Genomic DNA, 7,937 nt, shown 5'->3' with positions numbered 1-7,937 from the left:
CAAGACTAGATGCACTAAGGGGACCTACCTGTCCACCTAAGGTGTCGATGGTTAAGGGAGGAATGATAAAAGCTACCTAAAGAAACATAGACAGAAGAACTATGAAAATCGCAAGACCTCTCAAAACGATTCATGAAATTCAAAAAGGGAGATAGGGTGGTGATCTTGTTGGGAGCCAAACGATAGGGGCAAGCAAGCGAACCAATCGAGGGACTCGAGGGGTTCACTATATATATATTCTCTGTATAACATGCATTCATAGCCTATTTATAAATATCCTAATCTATGAACTTTTCTTAAATAAAACACAACCCTTTTCTCTTAAATCTGTAAGTAACCCCTATATGACACCCTTCTATACGTAAAAAATGTATAAAAATGGTATTTTAAAAACCCCTTATTTTGAACTCACGTTATATATACATATATTCATGAGTGACCCCCTCCCGAGTTGAGGGACCCACCAAGGTCAAAGAGGTCAATTTAGCCAGGGAAGGGGAGACCCCACGACCTATCTTCATAGTTGATGACAGAGCAAGATGAAACAAGTCTCGTTACTCTCTTGTGGGAGTATATAGACGTCTTTACTTGGTCCCTAGAAGAGCTCAAAGGGGTTGACCCGAGTGTGGTGACTCACAACATACCCATGACACTTGACACAATGTCAGTCAAGCAATGCCCATATCCCATGAATCCAAAGCACACCCATGCTATCAAGGAAGAAATTGACTCTTAACCCATGACCATTGGACCCAAATTGGCAAACCGCAATTGCAACCCATTAATGCTAAGCTCAGCCCTTATGGAGGCCAACCCTACAGACTTTTGGGAAAGTGCAAGGTTGTTATTTCTATTGAATCTGAAAGTATGATGGTAATCTTCTATGTGTTACCCAACAGTAAAGATGCAGACACACAGTCGCTGTTAGGAAAAACCTTTAAGAAGCAAGCTCGTTGCAATGTCGACTATGAATCGCAACGTATCCACCTAGCCATGGGCAACGTCTGTGTAGTTACAGCTTTCAGTAAGGGCAGCATGACTCCTTCCAAGTCCACAAAGCCATCGATAGAGAAACCCACCATTAAGTCGAAGGAGGGGGGTTGTCACTCGTCACCACCTGCCAAGCCTCAATGTGCGCAACCCACTCAAACCAATGTTGTTGCACACGGAATTTGCACCGGGGGGAGGGGGATTCGTGAATGTCACTCGTCACTGGGACACTTGAGATGGAAGGGAAGATGATGAAGAGTATTTAACTCAAAGAAAAATACATGGGATGCAAAAGAGGATGCTTAAATTGTCATTCAGAATAAGAAGCAAGGGATGTTTAAGGTTCACGATTGCTATTGCATGCCTTGGCACTTTCAATCAATTTTTGACGGGTAGGCAACAAACAAGTTCGCAAAGTATAAGTGAGTGAATGTATTGATAGTGCAAATGGTCAGCTCTAGCAAAGGAAGTAACAATAGAACATGTTCATAGCTTCAAAATCTTGGGTACGTGAAAGGAATAATTCATTTGTTTACAAGTAATGAAAAGAGCATTATGTCACGGCTAGTTAAGCTCTTCGGCATGAGACTTCAACAATCACGATCTTCCCACGATCATAAAGGGGCTGAGGATAAATATCAGTATGAGCCCCCCTCTTTGATCGACGTGGAAGGGGGGCCCTGCTGATCAATGCCCGCTCAGGGCCCGCTGAGGAAAGATGAAAAAATGTTTTCATCTTTCCTCTGTGCCGGGCCCCACGGCCCCACCCCTCGCATTTCATCTTCCAGCACATACATCCAAGCGCTGGCTGAGCAGTTAATTTTTTGGGTTATTTTGGGATAAAATATTGATCATGCTGCCGTCAACCAGCTGCTTCAAATCAGTTGAGGATAAAGAATACTAGCTGCTCTGATGCCGAAGAACAAGGACTAGGTTGAAAGAACAAGGCTGATGATGACGAAAAGCAGCAACTCATCGCCAGAGAAGACGGCGGTTCAGAACCACCCACAGGGCCCTCAAGGTTGATCCGTCCCGCAACCGCCTACTTGCTGTTCTCCGTGGCTTCGATAGCTTCGCTTAATGCCTTTGATATCTTCTTTAGTTTTCAGAAGCAGTCGCGGATCACGGCGTTGCTGTTGCATTTGTTGTGCCATGTTCGTCTTCTTGTTCATGGAGTAGACGTTCCTATTGATGGTGAGCAACTGCTTCGACTTGGGCTGCTTCTTGTTGCAGTTGCGATTCATCTTGTGGATGAGGGGAGTGCTGGGAGGAAGGATTTTGATTGTCCGTTGCTGCTGGCTCCTTCAGCGCCCTCGCTGCCTATGACCTCCTCTCAAAAAATAGGATGCTCTGCTCTTCATAGACAACCTTCGACTCGAAACCAGGACAGACATAGGTCAATTACTGAAAATGAATTTATAATTTATGTATAATTTTTTTAAAAAAGGAATGATATTGACTCTAATGTTTTTTGCAATACATTTTCCTTCCATTTCAGTTCAGCTCTCAAAGTACCTCTAAATATGGATGTACCTTTTGAAATACAATGTCCAACTTCGGGGCCTTTTAATGCATCGGCTCTAACATGGATGATCAAATTAGATCCAACAAGACAATACCATGTTCAAGCATATGCACACATTAACTGGGATCGGGTGAGCGATTTCATTTCTGGGGAGAGTAGTTCAGAAAGCACACCCATAAACTTCAAGAGACAAATTTCTCGGAGGCGGGAACAAGGAACCTTAGCACAACCCACTGAATTCTCATGGATAGAGCAAATATGGTATGTATACAAATGTCATGTTCTTGTTGACTTGTAGAGGCTTGATTATTCATATGTACAAACTGATTCTCATAGATATCATTTGCTTCATATGCCTAGTTTTTGGTGTGCTTTTGGACCAAAAGACTTGCGTAGTAAACCACAAGTGACCGCTCATGAAAAGCGACCAAATGCTAAAGGTGGCAAACATTTATTGGGTTGTAGATGTCATTTCTATGTGTACAGACTCTATTTATGGCCAAATATAGCTCGAATAAATTATGTGGAGCATAATCATGTGGATTGGGAAGGCCATATTTGCCATGGGATACATTGTGAAGGTTTGTCTGATTCAAGGTTTCTTGTTGCACCTTGGTTATCTGAAGAGAAAAGAACATGGGTCAAAAACTTGCTTCATAGTGGGTTTACCCCACTACAAGTATTCCAACAGCATATTGCATTGGTGGAGAGACATGCAATGCAAGACTTGAATATAAAGTTAGGAAGGGATGCATTTATGACAATGCAGGATATTTTGAATATAGCATCAAAGATGGAATCAATCCTTACCTTCAAGTCCAATAAGGATGATGCATGCAGTGTGCATAATTGGGTGCTAGAGAACAATTGTAGAACTTTCATCTACCAACAATATAATGCTTCTATTGATCAACCTTTCATCCTGGGTATCCAAACAGAGTGGCAGCTACATATGCTTAATAAGTATGGAAAGGATGGTATACTTGCTATGGATGCTACATTCGGTACCAATAAATACAAGGTAAGAATTTTATATCTTTTTCACTTGTATATTTGCAAATACAAGGTATTTTTAGAGTGTTTTTTTAATGCATCTTTGTTTTTACCCTCCTATTTTATGTTTGATTTGGTGCATGTTTGAATGCAGTTCTCTCTATATTCTATACTTGTATTTGATGCACATAGAAATGGGGTGCCAATAGCATGGATCATTGCCTCCTCAATGGACACTACTTGCTTGATCACTTGGCTAAAAGCATTTCAAAATCGCATATTGGATTTTAATTCTACTTGGGAGGCAAGTGCGTGGATGGTAGACGATGCACAAGCAGAAATTAATGCCATACAGTATGCATGCTTCTCACTATATTAACTAAAAATTGCATGGGAATATTTGTAATGCTTATTTTCAATGTACAATTGAATCTCACTCAATGAATCATTGGTTAAATTGTAGGGCTATTTTTTGATCTCCTATATATCTTTGTATATGGCATGTTAGAAGATGTTGGTTGAAGAATTTGATAAAGAAAGTTACAGATCATCAAGTACGGGCCAATATGTTTAGAGACCTTGGTCACATTATGAACATGAAGTGTAGAGGATTGAGTAGCGAGGCCAAAAGAAAGGAGGATGCTACATCTCTTATTGATCAATTCTTCAAAACTTATGCTAGTGAGAAAAACTTCCTCACATACTTCAAGGAAAATTGGGTTCCCAAACTAGGTAAGGCTTTCTAATTTATAAATTCATCTATTCTTGAATTCACACGAATGTTGATATTGTAAGTTATTTTATATTATAGGAATGTGGGTTAGAGCCATGCAAATACTTCCACATGCCAACCAAGATACAAATGGATCGATTGAATCTTACCATGGATTGTTGAAGTCTCGATTCTTGATTGGAAGGCGCACTATTCATGGCCGTAGTGCAGATTGGCTAATCCACAAGCTCCTCACATTTTGCCATCCATATTATTGGTATCTAGAGGCTATGAAAGAGGCAGGCTTTAGACAAAACTTCAATGTTCAAAAGATTGTATTGTCATCTCTTATGCGTGCAAGAGGCATTCCAGATCAATTTGTCAAATTTATTGGAGATGATCATAGTCTTGCAAAGGTTAAGAGCATGAGCAATGCAAAGCTCTGGTATACAATACACAATGCACATTGTGAGTGGGCATGTTGCAACTGTGATTGGGCCATGCGAGGAAACATATGCAAACATCAAATTAAGGTCTTAATATTGTCAGGTTTTGATTTTGACACCATTGTGTCGAAGAGCATGGATATATATTACAAGAATTTTGAAGGTACATGGACTTATTTTTGTGAGCCATCTTTTGTGAATAGATTTATTCAATGCTAATATCAATTCTTATCAAATAGGATCTTCTCTAAGTATGAATATGGAACAACCTACCAACACTATTGAGAGTAGTCTTACACCTATACAGAATGATGCAGATACGCTAGACGGCACTTATAGTGACATACAAGAACATGGTAAGTCAATCAAACCTTTCGTATGTATGGTATTTGCTATTTTCTAGATATATATGTATATCATATCTATCTCAATTTGCAAGCCAAGCATTGCAAGGTGCCAAAGAAAAGTTTTGTGAAGCAATGGCTTTAGTAGGTAAAATATAGTTACAATAGAATACACCTTGATTTCTTATATTTGAAGTATCAAAACATATATTAAAGATGTTCTCTTTATGATAGAGAAAGATCCTGAATTAGCAATTCATCTTGAGCGCTTGAGTAGTCATTTGCTTGCCTCGAAACAAATCAAGTCTAGCTTGCAAGGACAAATACCCTATCCCTCAGCTCCCTTGTAAAGGATCAATGATGGATTTAGTAATTCTATCCAACGTGCCAAGCCATTCATTGAGAGACAGCTCTCCAAAAGACCAGGACAACCACAACCCAAAGATGTCACACCATTTCCAATTCCTCCAAAGCATAAGAGGGTATCTATGCAAGCATGCTTTGATTCAGACGCAACTTCGGAGGCAAATGTTGTGCCTGATACAAATTGAAAAGAGCCTCACTAACACTACCCATTTTGTGATTGATTTTGGATTGTTGTTCTCTATTTTTTTTCATTGTGATAGCAAATTATATGAAGTACGTGGAACAATAGTTGTGAGATGGAGGGTTTGATACAACACTACAAACTATCTTCTTGGAAATGATACAACATTTTGTGATTGTTGGTGCATTCTTCTTTTCAATAGTGTTTTCATTGTAAAAGTAACTTATATAATACTTAGAAATGCCACTTTTGACTTAATACTTAGATGGGCCACTTGTGTGTGAGAAATGTGGGATCTAGAGCATGGCAGTGAGTTATGGTGGATGAAAGGAGAAGTGTGGACTCATGATGGAGAAGACAAAGACACTGTTTGTTACACAAGTGAATTAGGTTCCAAGATTGAGACTTGGACTCATAAACACAATCTTGTGTATGTAGACAATGACATTGACACTTCACTAAAAAGAAAAGAGTACTATATTGCATTAAGAAAAGGAAGCAAGTACAATGCTTTATAGGAAAGTAGGAAACTGCAGTAGGTACCATTGTGCATATGGGATAGGTTAGCCTGCATGTCCTTGGCCCTGAAGCTCCATACAAAGAGGCTGTTTAGTGAGTGTGATTGCTGAATCTCAACACCCCTCCTCAATCACAACTAGAAAGGCACAAAGTGTGTAGAGGCTGTAATGAGAACCACCTGCAAAGTATGGGCACACCACAAACATGGTAGACACCAGAGGCTATTGCAGAAAAAGGCTAAGTGTGGGCACCAAAACATGATGGACATCTAGAGGCTGTAACAGGGGCCTCACAAAGTGTACAGGGACTGTAATGCCAAGTTACATAAGGAATTTACAAAGCTTATGGCAGGAAGCATTAGGGAAAGGAAATACAAGGCTTTTAAAACAGTCTATCATAGTTATGAGAGTAGAAGGACTGATGAGTCTTGTCCTTCCGATCCTGGTGGTCTTCATCTTCATCTTCTTCTTCCTTTGCTCCATTTTCTTCTTCTTCTTTGACTGCAACTAGATAGGCCTTTTGGGATCTCTTTCTTGCGTGGAAAAACTTCTTGGTGTGTCCGGTCCTTTTGCAGAAGTCACAGAAGAGCTGATCCTTCTTGCCTTTGTACCTGTTGCCAACATATAATGCATGCTCATCTCTAGAGGTACTTGGTTCTTCCTTAGTTTTTAGCTTCTTTTCCTCTTCTAACAGTGATGCCTGGATATCAACAAGTTCAGGATTTGGCATGTTGATTAAAGTTGTTGATACATTATTATATTCAGGAGGCAAACTCTTAAGTAGAACACCGATGCAAACATCTTCATCCATTTTAATGTTGATTCCTGTAAGTTGGGTTAGGATTCCTTCCATGTAATTGAGATGTGTGGCAAGTGATGTGCTAGACTTCATTTCAAGCCTGAAGAACTCAATCAGGAGACCATACTTTGATGATTTAGATTGTGCACCGAACAGGGTGTCAAGTCTCTTCCATGTATCCTGTGAGGTCTCACAGTTATTCACATGGTGGATATAACTGTCATCTAGCTCCAATTTGATAATGGCCTGGGCTCTGTCATCATTCTTTTGCCAAGTAGTTGCAAGGTCCGCGTCCCGAGGTTTCTTCTCTTTGCCATTTGTGATGGCCCAGAGACCCTTTTTCATCAAGATGAGCTTGATGCGGGTTTGCCAGGTGTGAAACCCGACTCCTTTGAATCGAGCATTTGGAGATTCTTTTCCCATGTTGAGGTTTCAAGATCAACAGCAAATCAACACTAGAATTCTGAGATTTTATAAGTAGAAGAGCAGAATGCAATGTGTCAAGAGACACAGTTAGTGACAGTGTGAAAACACACTATGCAGTGTTGATGTTGAGCTTGATTTTTCTTGTTCGGGATCGTTCAGTCGTTCTTCAATCTTCTCAGGTCCTTCCCCTCCTTGATTTGATGCTGGGTCAATGGATTAGAGTGGGATTTAGCTTGGTTTAGCTTAGTGTCAGGAGTGAGAAAAAATGAGGCAAAAAAAGCTTGTGAGATTTTGGCTATGGTGGAATTAGGGTTTCTGAGATAGGGGTTTGGTTTTTCTCAGATTGCAGGAGCTATACTTGATCATTTTCAAAAAAATTTACATGTCTAGGAAGCTTATGTCAAGGGCTATCAAAACCCTATGGAAATCATCCAGATCGTGGATAGCATGACACAGGCAGAGGGTGCGAACAGCCACGGCACAGTTTGGGGCAGCGACATCAAATTTGTGCAATGCCAGGGCTGTAGCTCACCAATGTGGTTGTTTGTTGTGCCAGGAGGGAGCGCCCTGAGGAAGAAAGATATGTCTAGAAGAAAGTTCCTGAAGATATGCTCTACAGAGAGAGATATGAAGGCTC

This window comes from Lygodium microphyllum, chromosome 11 (genome assembly GCF_053477565.2).
Source record: "Lygodium microphyllum isolate KBCC chromosome 11, Lygodium_microphyllum_v1.1.10, whole genome shotgun sequence".
Lineage (NCBI taxonomy): Eukaryota > Viridiplantae > Streptophyta > Polypodiopsida > Schizaeales > Lygodiaceae > Lygodium > Lygodium microphyllum.
Note: the sequence above shows the minus strand (reverse complement) of the source record.